The 17,401-nt window shown below is 44.2% G+C and overlaps 1 protein-coding gene across 2 annotated transcripts in view; it reads left to right on the top strand.

Annotated features, from left to right (window-relative positions):
• Positions 1 to 17,401, top strand: part of WDR90 (WD repeat domain 90) — a 716,604-nt gene that overhangs the window by 92,238 nt on the left and 606,965 nt on the right. The window lies entirely within an intron of this gene.

Here is a 17,401-nt window from a genome sequence, read left to right as displayed (position 1 = left end):
GTAGTTCGGAGGAGGAGGTGGAGGAGGGGTGGGAGGAGGAGGAGGCATAGTAGGCCTGAAAGACCTGGACCGAGGTAGGCCCCGCAATCCTCGGCGTCGGCAGTATATGACCAGCCGCAGGGTCAGACTCGGTCCCAGCCTCCACCAAGTTAACCCAATGTGCTGTCAGCGATATATAGTGGCCCTGCCCGGCAGCACTCGTCCACGTGTCCGTGGTCAGGTGGACCTTGTCAGAAACTGCGTTGGTCAGGGCACGGATGATGTTGTCTGACACGTGCTGGTGCAGGGCTGGGACGGCACATCGAGAAAAGTAGTGGCGGCTGGGGACCGAATACCGAGGGGCGGCCGCCGCCATGAGGTTGCGAAAGGTCTCGGTCTCTACTAGCCTATAGGGCAGCATCTCCAGGCTAAGCAATCTGGAGATGTGGACAATAAGGGCTTGGGCGTGCGGGTGGGTTGCACTATATTTCCGTTTCCGCTCCAGCGTCTGGGGTATGGAGAGCTGAACGCTGGTGGATGCTGTGGAGGATCGTGGAGGCGACGATGGGGTTTTTGTGCCAGGGTCCTGGGCAGGGGGCTGACTATCAGCTGACACAGGGGAAGGAGCAGTGGTGTGCACGGCCGGAGGTGAACGGGCTTGGTGCCACTGAGTGGGGTGTTTAGCATTCATATGCCTGCGCATACTGGTGGTAGTTAAGCTAATAGTGGTGGAACCCCTGCTGATCCTGGTTTGGCAAAGGTTGCACACCACAGTCCGTCGGTCATCCGGTGTTTCCTTAAAGAACCTCCAGACTTCTGAAAATCTAGCCCTCGCCGCGGGAGCCCTCGCCACAGGAGCTTCACTACGTGACACATTTGGCGCTGATGCACCTGCTCTGGCCCTGCCTCTCCGTCTGGCCCCACTACTGCCTCTTCCAACCTGTTCTGGTCGAGGACTCTCCTCCGTCTCAGAAGCACTGTGTTCACCCGGCCTCTCAACCCAGCTTGGGTCTGTCACCTCATCATCCTCTGATCCCTCAGTCTGCTCCCCCCTCGGACTTCCTGCCCTGACAACAACTTCACCACTGTCTGACAACCGTGTCTCCTCATCGTCGGACACCTCTTTACACACTTCTTCCACTACGTCAAGAAGGTCATCATCACCCACAGACTGCGACTGGTGGAAAACCTGGGCATCGGAAAATTGCTCAGCAGCAACCGGACAAGTGGTTTGTGACTGTGGGAAGGGTCCAGAAAAAAGTTCCTCAGAGTATGCCGGTTCAAATGCCAAATTTTCATGGGAGGGGGCAGACTGGGGGGGAGGAGGCTGAGGTGCATGAGCTGGAGGAGTGCCGATTTCGGTGACATGGGTGGACTGCGTGGAAGACTGACTGGTGGACAAATTGCTCGAAGCATTGTCGGCAATCCACGACATCACCTGTTCGCACTGTTCTGGCCTCAACAGTGCTCTACCACGAGTCCCAGTAACTTCAGACATGAACCTATGGAGTGTAGCTCTGCGGCGTTCCCCTGCTCCCTCATCAGCAGGTGGTGTCTCACCCCACCCAGGACCACGGCCTCTGACCCCTGCAGTAGTTGGACTCCCACGTCCCCGCCCTCGTCCTCGTCCTCTACCCCTAGCCCTCGGGTTAAACATTTTGAAAATGAAAGTTATAACTTTAATTTTTTTTTTTAACTTTTTTTTGTGTTTTTTAGTTTTTTTTTGTGTTTTTTAGTTTTTAAAACCAAACAATGCTATCCTATTGCTATGGCTATTTTCTAGCCAAGTATGAAAGCACACTACTATGCCAGATGAGATGACGCTGAGTTATGAAAAAATAAACTTAAAATAAAAAGGAAATGGCAGACTGTGCCTAATTGAAATCCAACCCCTAATAAATTTTCCCACTTCGGTCTTTGCGATGGATATGTGCGTCACTAAGCGCTAAACACAGCGGTCGCAAGTCTCACTCCAAATTCCTCACAATTGGCTAGTATATGCACTGCAGCAAGGACAGCCACCAGCAGATCAACCAGAAATAAAATATATATAACGCTATTGTAGGCGTAAGTAAGCCGTTTGGATTCTCCTTTGGCTATTTTCTAGCCAAGTATGAAAGCACACTGATGAGATGACGCTGAGTTATGAAAAAATAAACGTAAAATAAAAAGAAACTGCCAGACTGTGCCTAATTGAAATCCAACCCCTAATAAATTTTCCCACTTCGGTCTTTGCGATGGATATGTGCGTCACTAAGCACTAAACACAGCGGTCGCAAGTCTCACTCCAAATTCCTCACAATTGGCTTCTATATGCACTGCAGCAAGGACAGCCACCAGCAGATCAACCAGAAATAAAATATATATAACGCTATTGTAGGCGTAAGTAAGCCGTTTGGATTCTTCTTTGGCTATTTTCTAGCCAAGTATGAAAGCACACTGATGAGATGACGCTGAGTTATGAAAAAATAAACGTAAAATAAAAAGAAACTGCCAGACTGTGCCTAATTGAAATCCAAACCCTAATAAATTTTCCCACTTCGGTCTTTGCGATGGATATGTGCGTCACTAAGCGCTAAACACAGCGGTCGCAAGTCTCACTCCAAATTCCTCACAATTGGCTTGTAGATGCACTGCAGCAAGGACAGCCACCAGCAGATCAACCAGAAATAAAATATATATAACGCTATTGTAGGCGTAAGTAAGCCGTTTGGATTCTCCTTTGTCTATTTTCTAGCCAAGTATGAAAGCACACTGATGAGATGACGCTGAGTTATGAAAAAATAAACGTAAAATAAAAAGAAACTGCCAGACTGTGCCTAATTGAAATCAAACCCCTAATAAATTTTCCCACTTCGTTGTTTGAGGTGGATATGTGTGTCACTAAGAGCTAAACACAACGGTAGCAAGTCCCCCTGCAAATTCCTCACAATATGCTACTAGCTGCACTACTAGTGCCAGCAAGCCCAGCCACAAGCAAACAAAAAAAAAAAAGTATAACGTTATTGTAGCCCTAAGAAGGGCTGTTGGGTTCTTGTTGAATCACTCCTGCCTAACACTATTCTAATAGAACACCCTAACGCTTTCCCTGACCAGCAGCAGCTCTCTCCCTAGCGGCATCCAGACACAGAATGATCCGAGCAGCGCGGGCAGCGGCTAGTCTATCCCAGGGTCACCTGATCTGGCCAGCCAACCACTGCTATCGACGTGTAAGGGTACCACGTCATGCTGGGTGGAGTGCAGAGTCTCCTGGCTTGTGATTGGCTCTGTTTCTGGCCGCCAAAAAGCAAAACGGCGGGAGCTGCCATTTTCTCGAGCGGGCGAAGTATTCGTCCGAGCAACGAGCAGTTTCGAGTACGCTAATGCTCGAACGAGCATCAAGCTCGGACGAGTATGTTCGCTCATCTCTACCTATTACCTCAAGTATATAGAAATAAAAAAATAAGCCCTCACACAGCAACTTTGACAACATATTTCAAAAGTTATGGTGCTTGGGAGATGATAAGGTAAAAGACATCAAAATATATAAATCATAAATCCCAGGCAGAAACAGCTTTTAGTCACTGATGGAGATTGAAAAGTAAGAGCTCTCCTTATGGCCGCTGCTCAGGAGTGCGAAGATGTAAAGCCATTGACGCTCCACTGGGATAAGGAAATCAATGCTTCTCTAGTTACCTTGTAAGGTAGTCCCCTCAACATCAAGCATAACCTTCAGGAGCCTAATGAAATGATGTTGGGTTAAACCAAACCAGTATTTCTATTCCAGGAGGAACAGATTCCCAGCTGTAGACAGTGCTGTTACGATGTCTATGTATATGATTAAGTACAGTGTTGGGATCTGGTTTGGCTGAGTGAGAGGCTTTTGATTAGGGTCAGGGAGTAATAGTTCCCCTTAAGAAGACTTTGCCAATTAAGGTCACAGCCATGTGGCAAATTACAGCTATTGATGCTCCACTGGTGGATACTGCGAAAGATGCAACTATGTTTTATAGGATGGTTTATCCCATCCTGGTAAATATATTAGCATACTTCCCAATCACTGATGGAATAAACTAACTGGACTTAGGCCCTTGTAAAACTTATGATACCCTATGGTCATTCCGATATCAGTTCACTCTGCTATTCGTGGCTCAAATTCCCATCAATAGGAGCTAAGGAATCAAGCTTAGACTTTCGGTAGAAGTAACTGTGTCCCATCTTGGCTGATATCTAAAAGCCTGCCTAATTAGAAACGTTAAAATGGCGAAATTTTATTATTCAACTGTTTAAAAATATATATGCGTTCACAATCTAGTCCCTTCTGGATGTGGGATCCAGATAATATTAGGCATTGGCCACTAACAGGGATTTATTGTAAGAGGTCCATAGACGGGGTAATGGATATAGACATAATCCCCGGCTAAACGGGCTATTGAATTGGGGATCAAGTCTTAGCGGAGTTAGTAGAATCTAGCCCCGCTTGACTGAATTTGAGGTGCTGGTGTATATTTGTCAGCCCTCAGGGAACGAGCAGTGTGCTCTAGGATCCTTTTTTATGAGTGCCAATACTTTTAATGCATCACATAGGATCCGAGCAGTGTGCCCTTCCTAACACCTAACGCGTTTCTGCATCATTTAGTAATTTAGATGCGTCCTCAGAGGTGCTCAGGTTTGTTTCTTGTCGGTGTGTGCTTGTTTAGCTACACACCGATAGCATTTCCCCCCCCCACAGCGTAGTTACAGCTATCAGCCAAGCTGTGAAATGCCGGGCTTTTAAATTAAAGGCTCCGCCCACTCAGTTAGATGTGTGGAGTGGGCGGTGAGCCTCGCCCGAAGCTGATTGGACAAGGTCAGCTTGCTGGCTCCAATAGGAACCAGTGTCCCGCCTACCCTAGATGACAGTCCACTCCCATCCCACCATCAGGGGGCGTGCCCCGGACGGCGCGGTAGCGGGAGCGGCTGCCAATCATACGGGCAGGGCGGTGAGTAAATGACCGCCCATCACATCGGGACGTCATCGTCACGTGGTCGTGTCATGTGACTGTCTAGTCATATGTGTTGCTATAGAGATCACATAACGCAGGATTGTCCGGTAAGGCAAATACTTCAGGAGGACGACATGGATGTATTAAATGGCAATCATAGCTATATGGAATTGATATAATAATATACTTGTTCGGCAAGATATAATATAGGTGAGATAGTGATTCACTTTTAATCTTATGTCATGTCCATTCAGGATCGTATGGTCACTAATAGTCATGTAATCACTGGAGATATGAGTGTTATATATAGGGCTTATTTAAATAAAGCAGGCATATGGTACGAAGTCATTAAGACCTCTGGGTTTAACGGTGTCAAGGGAGAATATCCACTTTGATTCTCTCTGGCAGACTACTTTATCATAGTCACCTCCCCTAGATAGGGGGTCCACTGCTTCAATACCCTGGAATTTGATGACCTCAGGGTGCCCTTGGTGATGTTCCCATATGTGTCTCGCAATTGGGGTATCTTGTTTATTGATAATGTCTCTTATATGTTCACCGATTCTTGTTCGCAGCTCGCGGATCGTTTTACCCACATATTGGATGGAACAACAGCAGGTAAGTAGATAGATAACTCCGGTACTTCTACATGAAATGAATTTCTTGATCGGGAATGTTTTGTTTGTCCTGGTGCTGTAAAAACTATCTCCCTCTTGTATAAATTTGCAATTTTGACATCTTTTGCATTTATATGTACCCTTTGGGGGCTTTGGGAGCCAGGTGGACTGTTGGGTGGGAGTTAAATGACTATGCACTAGGCTATCACTTAAGTTTCTTCCCCTCCGGAATGTAATTGAGGGTAGGTCCCCCACTAGGTCTCCAATATCGGGATCCCGTCTCAAGATACCCCAGTATGTTTGTAGGGTTTCCCGGATCAGCCGGTGTCCTGAGTCAAATGATCCGATAATCCGAATTTGAGAATCATCATCTTCCCGTGCCCTAGGATGTAATAGCTCATTCCGATTAGAGCATAATGCATGTTGGTATGCGTGCCTTAGGATTCCATCTGGGTAACCACGTTGGCGGAATCTCTCGTGTAGATCCGCTGAAGATGATATAAAGTCGGGAAGTGATGAGTTGTTTCTTCTTGCCCTTAGGAACTGTCCTTTGGGAATGCCTTTAAGCAACGGTTTTGGGTGATGACTCTGCCACCGCAGTAAGTTGTTGGTTGCTGTTGGCTTTCTATACATATGGGTGGTAATCATCCCGGTGTTGGATCTTCTGATGACTAGATCCAAAAAGACGATTTGGTCACTATGGAATTCTGAGGTGAAATAGAGCCCTATTTCGTTTACATTAAGGGATGATACAAATTCCTTGTATTCATCCTCAGTACCTTTCCATAGGATCAGCACATCGTCTATAAAGCGAATCCATAGGGCTATGTTGTGTCCCCATCTTTCCATGCTTTCGCTAAAGACTATCTCCTTCTCCCACCAGCCCAGGAAGAGGTTCGCGTATGTGGGAGCACAAGGGCTCCCCATAGCGACCCCCCTGAGCTGGTGGAAAAACTTGCCATCAAATACAAATGTATTGTTCTCAAGAACAAATTTTAAAAGATCCATGGTGAGTTCATTATGTTTTTCACATTGTATGTCTCGTGTACTCAGGAACGATCGAACAGCTCGATAACCCATTTCGTGCGGGATGGAGCTATATAACGCCTCAACATCCAAGCTGGCCAGTTGTATGTCAGCATCCATTTGCAGGCCATCCAGGCGTCTCAGTACGTCCATCGTGTCCTTAATATAGGACGGTAATGTCGTTACGAATGGGCGCAGAATCTGATCAACGTATATGCTGATATTTTGGGTAATGCTGTTTATACCACTTACAATCGGTCGGCCTTTTAAAGGACTGATGCCTTTATGGATTTTAGGGATGCTGTAGAATGTTGCAGTTGTTGGATGTTGGGGAAGCAAAAATTGATATTCAGTTTTGCTTATCAATTTGTCCCTCAGAGCAGTATTTAGGATCCCTTCCAATTTCTTCCGGAGATGTATTTTGGGATTTGTAGAGAGCACTTTATAGCAAGCTTTGTCATTCAAGATTTTTTTGCACATAGCAGTGTATTGTTCTCTACTAAGAATGACTAAATTACCGCCCTTATCCGAAGGCTTTATTATAATAGAGTCATCCCTTTCCAGATCTTTTAATGCCCACCATTCGTCCCTGGATAAATTATAATTCACTGCAATTGTATTTTGCTGCTTCTTTAGATGGTCAGTTACCATTTTTAAAAAAGTGTCTATAAGTGTGTTATCATTAATGGGTGGAAATTTCTTAGATTTAAGTTTTAAATTGGTGAATGGACCTTCTCCTGGTACTTTGTTTCCATCTTCTAGGAGACTCCCTAGGGTTCTGAGACATTCCAGGTCAGTTGTCTCTAGGCCTAATTCTTGACACTGCCGTCTATCATGTTGTTGGAAGAACTTCTTCCATTTCAACTTTCTACAAAATAGATTCAGGTCCTTGACCCAGGAAAAAAGGTCAAAGGAGGGAGTTGGAACGAAAGATAGCCCCTTTGATAGAACTCTTTTTTCATTTTCTGTCAGAGGTCTGTGCGATAGATTTATAATTTGCATCTCATCTTTCGTTTGTAAGTCCATCCTTCTCAATTGTCTTTCCGACCCCTGAGTTGATATTCCAAAGGTGGTGGATCTTGAGATAAAAAACCCCCCCTGGCTCTCTGGGGTCCACCTCTATCACTCCTTCCACCTCTTCTATTAGTCCCCCTACCCCTGCCTCTGTTAGATGTTCCTCCTCGCCTTCCCCTTCCTCTAGATGTACCCTTCCCCGATGTGTCACTGTCAGAGTTATCGTTTTCCGAAGATGTAATATCAATTTCAGACTCGGGTGTTTGATTATTGCTTTTCGAATTTAGGTCTAGAATATTTCCCTCTCTAAAGTCCGCGGTATCTCTGCAGAATTGAAAATGTTTTCGTTCTTTGATCTGAGCTGTAAAACGCTCAATAGTATGCTGCAGTATTTGCTCTTTATGTTCAAATTCTGAACTTGTTGAGAACTTTTTAGTGTTCTCTATGTTCGTTTTTAAGAGTGTCTCGGAGGATATAAGGCGAGTCTTCTCTTCCTCCAACAAGAGGTGCATAAAGCGGAGGGAGGACTCTATGGACTCTTTTTCCCACTTCTTTAGTAGAGTGGGGGACCTAGTTCTAATTGATGGTAACAAATTTATTCTTAAGCCCCGTGGGACGATGTTATTTTTGAGATAGGTTTCCAAGGACTGAACCTCCCACCAGCCTCGTATATGTTCTTTGTATGTTTTTGTTAATTGTCGAAATGCTGTGGTTATTGTAATATTTTGTGTTGATGGGGGCAATTCTTTATCTGAGAACACTTCCCTTCCCCAAGGGAAGTGTTCTCAGATAAAGAATTGCCCCCATCAACACAAAATATTACAATAACCACAGCATTTCGACAATTAACAAAAACATACAAAGAACATATACGAGGCTGGTGGGAGGTTCAGTCCTTGGAAACCTATCTCAAAAATAACATCGTCCCACGGGGCTTAAGAATAAATTTGTTACCATCAATTAGAACTAGGTCCCCCACTCTACTAAAGAAGTGGGAAAAAGAGTCCATAGAGTCCTCCCTCCGCTTTATGCACCTCTTGTTGGAGGAAGAGAAGACTCGCCTTATATCCTCCGAGACACTCTTAAAAACGAACATAGAGAACACTAAAAAGTTCTCAACAAGTTCAGAATTTGAACATAAAGAGCAAATACTGCAGCATACTATTGAGCGTTTTACAGCTCAGATCAAAGAACGAAAACATTTTCAATTCTGCAGAGATACCGCGGACTTTAGAGAGGGAAATATTCTAGACCTAAATTCGAAAAGCAATAATCAAACACCCGAGTCTGAAATTGATATTACATCTTCGGAAAACGATAACTCTGACAGTGACACATCGGGGAAGGGTACATCTAGAGGAAGGGGAAGGCGAGGAGGAACATCTAACAGAGGCAGGGGTAGGGGGACTAATAGAAGAGGTGGAAGGAGTGATAGAGGTGGACCCCAGAGAGCCAGGGGGGGTTTTTTATCTCAAGATCCACCACCTTTGGAATATCAACTCAGGGGTCGGAAAGACAATTGAGAAGGATGGACTTACAAACGAAAGATGAGATGCAAATTATAAATCTATCGCACAGACCTCTGACAGAAAATGAAAAAAGAGTTCTATCAAAGGGGCTATCTTTCGTTCCAACTCCCTCCTTTGACCTTTTTTCCTGGGTCAAGGACCTGAATCTATTTTGTAGAAAGTTGAAATGGAAGAAGTTCTTCCAACAACATGATAGACGGCAGTGTCAAGAATTAGGCCTAGAGACAACTGACCTGGAATGTCTCAGAACCCTAGGGAGTCTCCTAGAAGATGGAAACAAAGTACCAGGAGAAGGTCCATTCACCAATTTAAAACTTAAATCTAAGAAATTTCCACCCATTAATGATAACACACTTATAGACACTTTTTTAAAAATGGTAACTGACCATCTAAAGAAGCAGCAAAATACAATTGCAGTGAATTATAATTTATCCAGGGACGAATGGTGGGCATTAAAAGATCTGGAAAGGGATGACTCTATTATAATAAAGCCTTCGGATAAGGGCGGTAATTTAGTCATTCTTAGTAGAGAACAATACACTGCTATGTGCAAAAAAATCTTGAATGACAAAGCTTGCTATAAAGTGCTCTCTACAAATCCCAAAATACATCTCCGGAAGAAATTGGAAGGGATCCTAAATACTGCTCTGAGGGACAAATTGATAAGCAAAACTGAATATCAATTTTTGCTTCCCCAACATCCAACAACTGCAACATTCTACAGCATCCCTAAAATCCATAAAGGCATCAGTCCTTTAAAAGGCCGACCGATTGTAAGTGGTATAAACAGCATTACCCAAAATATCAGCATATACGTTGATCAGATTCTGCGCCCATTCGTAACGACATTACCGTCCTATATTAAGGACACGATGGACGTACTGAGACGCCTGGATGGCCTGCAAATGGATGCTGACATACAACTGGCCAGCTTGGATGTTGAGGCGTTATATAGCTCCATCCCGCACGAAATGGGTTATCGAGCTGTTCGATCGTTCCTGAGTACACGAGACATACAATGTGAAAAACATAATGAACTCACCATGGATCTTTTAAAATTTGTTCTTGAGAACAATACATTTGTATTTGATGGCAAGTTTTTCCACCAGCTCAGGGGGGTCGCTATGGGGAGCCCTTGTGCTCCCACATACGCGAACCTCTTCCTGGGCTGGTGGGAGAAGGAGATAGTCTTTAGCGAAAGCATGGAAAGATGGGGACACAACATAGCCCTATGGATTCGCTTTATAGACGATGTGCTGATCCTATGGAAAGGTACTGAGGATGAATACAAGGAATTTGTATCATCCCTTAATGTAAACGAAATAGGGCTCTATTTCACCTCAGAATTCCATAGTGACCAAATCGTCTTTTTGGATCTAGTCATCAGAAGATCCAACACCGGGATGATTACCACCCATATGTATAGAAAGCCAACAGCAACCAACAACTTACTGCGGTGGCAGAGTCATCACCCAAAACCGTTGCTTAAAGGCATTCCCAAAGGACAGTTCCTAAGGGCAAGAAGAAACAACTCATCACTTCCCGACTTTATATCATCTTCAGCGGATCTACACGAGAGATTCCGCCAACGTGGTTACCCAGATGGAATCCTAAGGCACGCATACCAACATGCATTATGCTCTAATCGGAATGAGCTATTACATCCTAGGGCACGGGAAGATGATGATTCTCAAATTCGGATTATCGGATCATTTGACTCAGGACACCGGCTGATCCGGGAAACCCTACAAACATACTGGGGTATCTTGAGACGGGATCCCGATATTGGAGACCTAGTGGGGGACCTACCCTCAATTACATTCCGGAGGGGAAGAAACTTAAGTGATAGCCTAGTGCATAGTCATTTAACTCCCACCCAACAGTCCACCTGGCTCCCAAAGCCCCCAAAGGGTACATATAAATGCAAAAGATGTCAAAATTGCAAATTTATACAAGAGGGAGATAGTTTTTACAGCACCAGGACAAACAAAACATTCCCGATCAAGAAATTCATTTCATGTAGAAGTACCGGAGTTATCTATCTACTTACCTGCTGTTGTTCCATCCAATATGTGGGTAAAACGATCCGCGAGCTGCGAACAAGAATCGGTGAACATATAAGAGACATTATCAATAAACAAGATACCCCAATTGCGAGACACATATGGGAACATCACCAAGGGCACCCTGAGGTCATCAAATTCCAGGGTATTGAAGCAGTGGACCCCCTATCTAGGGGAGGTGACTATGATAAAGTAGTCTGCCAGAGAGAATCAAAGTGGATATTCTCCCTTGACACCGTTAAACCCAGAGGTCTTAATGACTTCGTACCATATGCCTGCTTTATTTAAATAAGCCCTATATATAACACTCATATCTCCAGTGATTACATGACTATTAGTGACCATACGATCCTGAATGGACATGACATAAGATTAAAAGTGAATCACTATCTCACCTATATTATATCTTGCCGAACAAGTATATTATTATATCAATTCCATATAGCTATGATTGCCATTTAATACATCCATGTCGTCCTCCTGAAGTATTTGCCTTACCGGACAATCCTGCGTTATGTGATCTCTATAGCAACACATATGACTAGACAGTCACATGACACGACCACGTGACGATGACGTCACGATGTGATGGGCGGTCATTTACTCACCGCCCTGCCCGTATGATTGGCAGCCGCTCCCGCTACCGCGCCGTCCGGGGCACGCCCCCTGATGGTGGGATGGGAGTGGACTGTCATCTAGGGTAGGCGGGACACTGGTTCCTATTGGAGCCAGCAAGCTGACCTTGTCCAATCAGCTTCGGGCGAGGCTCACCGCCCACTCCACACATCTAACTGAGTGGGCGGAGCCTTTAATTTAAAAGCCCGGCATTTCACAGCTTGGCTGATAGCTGTAACTACGCTGTGGGGGGGGAAATGCTATCGGTGTGTAGCTAAACAAGCACACACCGACAAGAAACAAACCTGAGCACCTCTGAGGACGCATCTAAATTACTAAATGATGCAGAAACGCGTTAGGTGTTAGGAAGGGCACACTGCTCGGATCCTATGTGATGCATTAAAAGTATTGGCACTCATAAAAAAGGATCCTAGAGCACACTGCTCGTTCCCTGAGGGCTGACAAATATACACCAGCACCTCAAATTCAGTCAAGCGGGGCTAGATTCTACTAACTCCGCTAAGACTTGATCCCCAATTCAATAGCCCGTTTAGCCGGGGATTATGTCTATATCCATTACCCCGTCTATGGACCTCTTACAATAAATCCCTGTTAGTGGCCAATGCCTAATATTATCTGGATCCCACATCCAGAAGGGACTAGATTGTGAACGCATATATATTTTTAAACAGTTGAATAATAAAATTTCGCCATTTTAACGTTTCTAATTAGGCAGGCTTTTAGATATCATTTATGTGAATGAAACGTAAACCTACATAAAAACTAGATTGTGTTTATTATCATCTTGGCTGCGTTTGGATGGAGATAGCAATGGTCCACAAACCCACAGCATGTTATCTGGGCACTTATATGTGGTAGGACGGTCATGAAGCTCTGTAGAAGCTGCTTAATTGAGTCTAAAATCTATGAATGTCAAGGAAAACCTGTTCAGATGATGTCCAGGATCTTACTGCTAAGCTTAGATGGAATTGCATATGGCCCCCGTAACCACCTTTCCATCACAGCTTGTGTTATGCTGTTTCCCTCTACAAGGACTCATTAAAGGACATTACTGTGTGCACACTGTGGATTCCCATACTCCTGTGGGTACATTGTAAGGGACTTATCACATGGGGAACCATTACAGGAAAACTCTAGGGGATAGCCCGGCTACAGTACACAGCCCCATCCCCATAGGTTTTTAATTCATTCTACGGAGAACTAACTGGTATAAATTCTCCTTACATTTTTTGGCCTGATTTGTGCCAAGTATTGCAGCAGGACTTCTTTTCCAGCTCAGGTAAACAAGAAAAAATCTAATCCTTGTGACTTTAGTGCAACAGAACCTTCATGTGTGTAAACTAATCATCAATATTAACACTTCTAAACTTCAAGGATCCTTGGGTCAGAGAAAAAAAGTTCTCTCTACTATGTCCTCATTTACTTTAGTTCTTCCACATTTCCCTATTAACAAAATCACCTCCAAATACACAAGGAGGAGAGTGTCACTTTTCTGTCTAATATGGTAAAGGGAGAGTGTCACTATAGATGTCCAAGACACCTACAACCCGGCTGGTGTCGTAGCAAAGATAAGAATCTCATCTTTCAGATCACATCAGGCTCCTGGTGATACAGACAGTAAAATAAATTGTTGAAAAGTGAGATGCAGATAAAAATCTCATTCCCTCTACAGAGCCACACAGTGCACACATTGGAGCTTATTTACTAAGGGTCCGCGGAACATACTTTTGTTGGATTTTTAAAATTTTCAGGATTTGCGCCACTGTGACAGGTATTTAACTAGGGATTTTGTCACACGCAATCGAAATTGTGGTGCAGCAGCGCTGGCTTTCATGCGACAGAAATCAGGGGCAGGCCGGTGGATGATCCGACGGATTTGGACTGAGCATGGCATTTATCTTTCAAATTGTGTTGCAAGATAATGCACTTACGTGCACCAGGAAGAAGATGGTGAACTCTGTCGGACCTGAGCGGGGAAGCGACACATGCAGGATATTGGGCACACTATATAAGGGAATCACAGCAAAGTGCATTCCGGTTGGACAATGCACTTTCTTGGAATACGACAGGACGGATAAGTAAATGTGCCCCATTAGGTCCATCACAGGAGACAAAGCCTAGTGCTTGCTCTGGTGATCCTCATTGTTATGCAGTGGTCATACCCATCGGATCTCTGTGCCCTTTCTCCTCTCTTTCCTTACCTCTAACATTCTTCATCTCATTCGCTCATCTGTTCTTATTCTTCTTTTTCTCCTCATTATGGTCCTTTTATCGAGTAGATCTGACCCTTTTTCTGTATTTGTTCTGTACATAATCTATGTTGTTGTCCATATTCTGAGTCATTGCCGCCATTGCTGTGGTCGTTTTTGCCAACTAGTTGAACCCATTGGGGCTTATTTACTAAGGGTCTGCTGCCGCACTTTAGTCAGATTTTTCATCATTTTCGGGGATTTCAGCTGTAACAGGTATTTCTAAGGGGATTGGGATTGTGGTGCAGCTGCGCCGCTTTCATGTGACAGAAATCAGGGGGCAGGCCGAAGGTGAACTCCAGGGACCTGAGCGGGGAAGCGACACATGCAGGATATCGGGCGCACAATCTTAGTGACTCCCCGCACAGTGCATTATACACGGACAATGCACTTACATGCACCAGGAAGAAGAAGATGAACTCCGGGGACCTGAGCGGGGAAGCGACACATGCAGGATATCGGGCGCAGGGTCTTAGTGACTCCCCACACAGTGCATTATACACGGACAATGCACTTATATGCACCAGGAAGAAGAAGGTGAACTCCGGGGACCTGAGCGGGGAAGCGACACATGCAGGATATCGGGCGCAGGGTCTTAGTGACTCCCCGCACAGCGCATTATACATGGACAATGCACTTACATGCACCAGGAAGAAGAAGGTGAACTCCGGGGACCTGAGCGGGGAAGCGACACATGCAGGATATCGGGCGCAGGATCTTAGTGACTCCCCGCACAGCCCATTATATATGGACAATGCACTTACATGCACCAGGAAGAAGAAGGTGAACTCCGGGGACCTGCGCGGGGAAGCAACATATGCAGGAAATCGGGCTCACGATCTTTGTGAATCGCGGCAGATGTGCATTATACACGGACAATGCACTTCCTGTGAACTCCTCCGGATGGTAAATGTGCCCCATTGGCTCAAGATTTGACATTTTTATAATATATTTGTGGTTATCTCTTACATGTTATTGATGTTCTATATTATTATTATACTATATTATGCCAAGACAATTGGCATCATGTTTATACTGTATGGGAAGCATAGACTATACAGGAATTTCACATATATTCTCTTGTAGGTTGGGAAGATGAACCACACATCTCCCAGTGACTTCCAGATCTCCCCATTTTTCACTCTTAGTGCTGACAAAGTGTTAATATTTCATGTATTCCTTTTTATCTATGTGATTGGGTTATTAATGAACATACTGATATTGAGTGTAATATATGTCAATGATCACCTTCACGTCCCTCTGTATATATTTCTATGTAACTTGTCCTGTATCGACATTTGCTCCATAACATCAACTATTCCCAAACTTCTGGCCATGATTCTCTCTGGCAATAACACAATATCCTTCACACAATGTTTTACACAGACATTTTTCTTCCTGTTGGCGGCCAGTGCGGAGGACATCCTGTTATTCATCATGGCGTATGACCGGTATGTGGCCATCTGTAACCCCCTGCACTACCACCATTTATTGAGCAAGAGAATCTGCATTTTCTTTATCTTTGGAATTTGGGTATCTGCAAGTCTGAATTCCTTACTGATGACTCTTCCAGTATCTAAGATGTCCTTCTGTGGATCCAATGTCATTCAGCATTTGTTCTGTGAAGCCAACACCTTGACTAGGATGTCATGTGCCGGCAAACGTGTCTTCTACATAATTGTCTACTTTGAGTTGCTACTGTTTGGTCTCTGCCCCTTTTTGTGTAGTTTGATATCTTACTTCAAAATCATCAAGGTTATCTTGAAAATTCAATCAAGAGAAAAGCCTTCTCCACCTGCTCATCCCACTTTGCCGTCATCATGCTTTACTACGCCACCGGAGCCTCCATGTACATGATCCCACCATCCAAATACTCTCATGCCATGGAACAGATTGCCACCATACTGTGTACGGCTGTGACACCAATGCTCAACCCTCTGATATACACCTTGCGAAACAAGGAAGTAAAGAGGGGTTTACGGAAATTTATGGGAATGAAATTGCCATTATTTGTCTTCTTTCAATAAAGGTTTTAACGCAATTATGTAAAAAAACATACTAAATGCACTTTTTGATTTTTTGGAAATTTCAAGAATTTCTTGAAGAATATTAATTTTAGGCATCAATTAAAGTATTATGGTAAGGAATGGAGCACATGACGAAGGTCCAAGGGCTGAAAAACACCTTGGCCAACATATAATAAAAACAAGCTGGGGTACAAGCTGTTTTCTGCAGATAACTTGCACCTAAATGGAAGGGGGGCTGCTGTGCTGGGGGAGAAGATCCTAGCAGGGGTGGCGGAGTATTTAAACTAGGCTCGGGGGAGGAGGAAAAGGAAGACACTGAAGGGGTAGACAGGTCAGAGAGGGGGCAGGTTATGTTGGTGGGTGGTGATGTGGGCGGTGTATGGGGGCCTAAGGCAGTGGATAAGGAGATCCACAAGTTGCAGAACAGTGGTGAGGATATATGTGCCAGTAAAATTACTTTAAATCAGATAAATAACTGTGGAAAATTAAATTGTATGTTCACAAATGCCAGAAGTATCTCAGGCAAAATGGGCGAGCTTGAGGCTCTGATATTAGAGGAACAGTTAAATGTTGTTGGTGTAGCAGAGACATGGCTCGATGCATCGCATGATTGGGTTGTTAATATTCAAGGTTTTACACTCTTTCGGAAAGACAGGGCAAATAGGAGGGGAGGTGGTGTATGTCTGTATGTCAGAAGAGACTTAAAAGCGATTGTGAATGAGTCAGTGGTCTCAGAGTGTGAGGAGGCTGAAACTTTGTGGGTTGAAATTCAAAGCCAAGAGAGCTTTGAGAAAATTATTTTTGGTGTAATTTATAGACCCCCTAACATCTCTGAGGAAATAGAGGGTCACCTATATAAACAGATGGAGCGGGCTGCACAGGAGGGGACCGTAGTGATAATGGGAGACTTTAACTTTCCAAATATAAATTGGGGTCAGGGCTCGTCTTCATCTATGAAGGGGAGACATTTTATCAACTTTCTGCAGGATAATTTTATGTTGCAGCTTGTAGAAGATCCCACAAGAGGTGACGCATTGTTGGACCTTGTGATTTCTAACAATGAGGAGAATGTCCAAAATGTCAGTATCAGGGAACCCCTTGGGAACAGCGATCATAATATAATTATTTTCCTCTTAAACTTTAAAAAGCAGAAACAGGTGGGAAAATCGAAAACTTTGAATTTTAAGAGGGCTAATTTCCAAAAATTCAGGGCTGCAATACAGGATATAGACTGGGATCAGATACTGTCACATGGTGATACTAATGTTAAATGGGAGAAATTCAAATCTATCCTGGG

Source organism: Engystomops pustulosus, chromosome 8 (genome assembly GCF_040894005.1).
Source record: "Engystomops pustulosus chromosome 8, aEngPut4.maternal, whole genome shotgun sequence".
Classification (NCBI taxonomy): domain Eukaryota; kingdom Metazoa; phylum Chordata; class Amphibia; order Anura; family Leptodactylidae; genus Engystomops; species Engystomops pustulosus.
The sequence above is the reverse complement of the archived record's forward strand: the minus strand, read 5'-3'. Positions and strand labels throughout refer to the sequence as shown.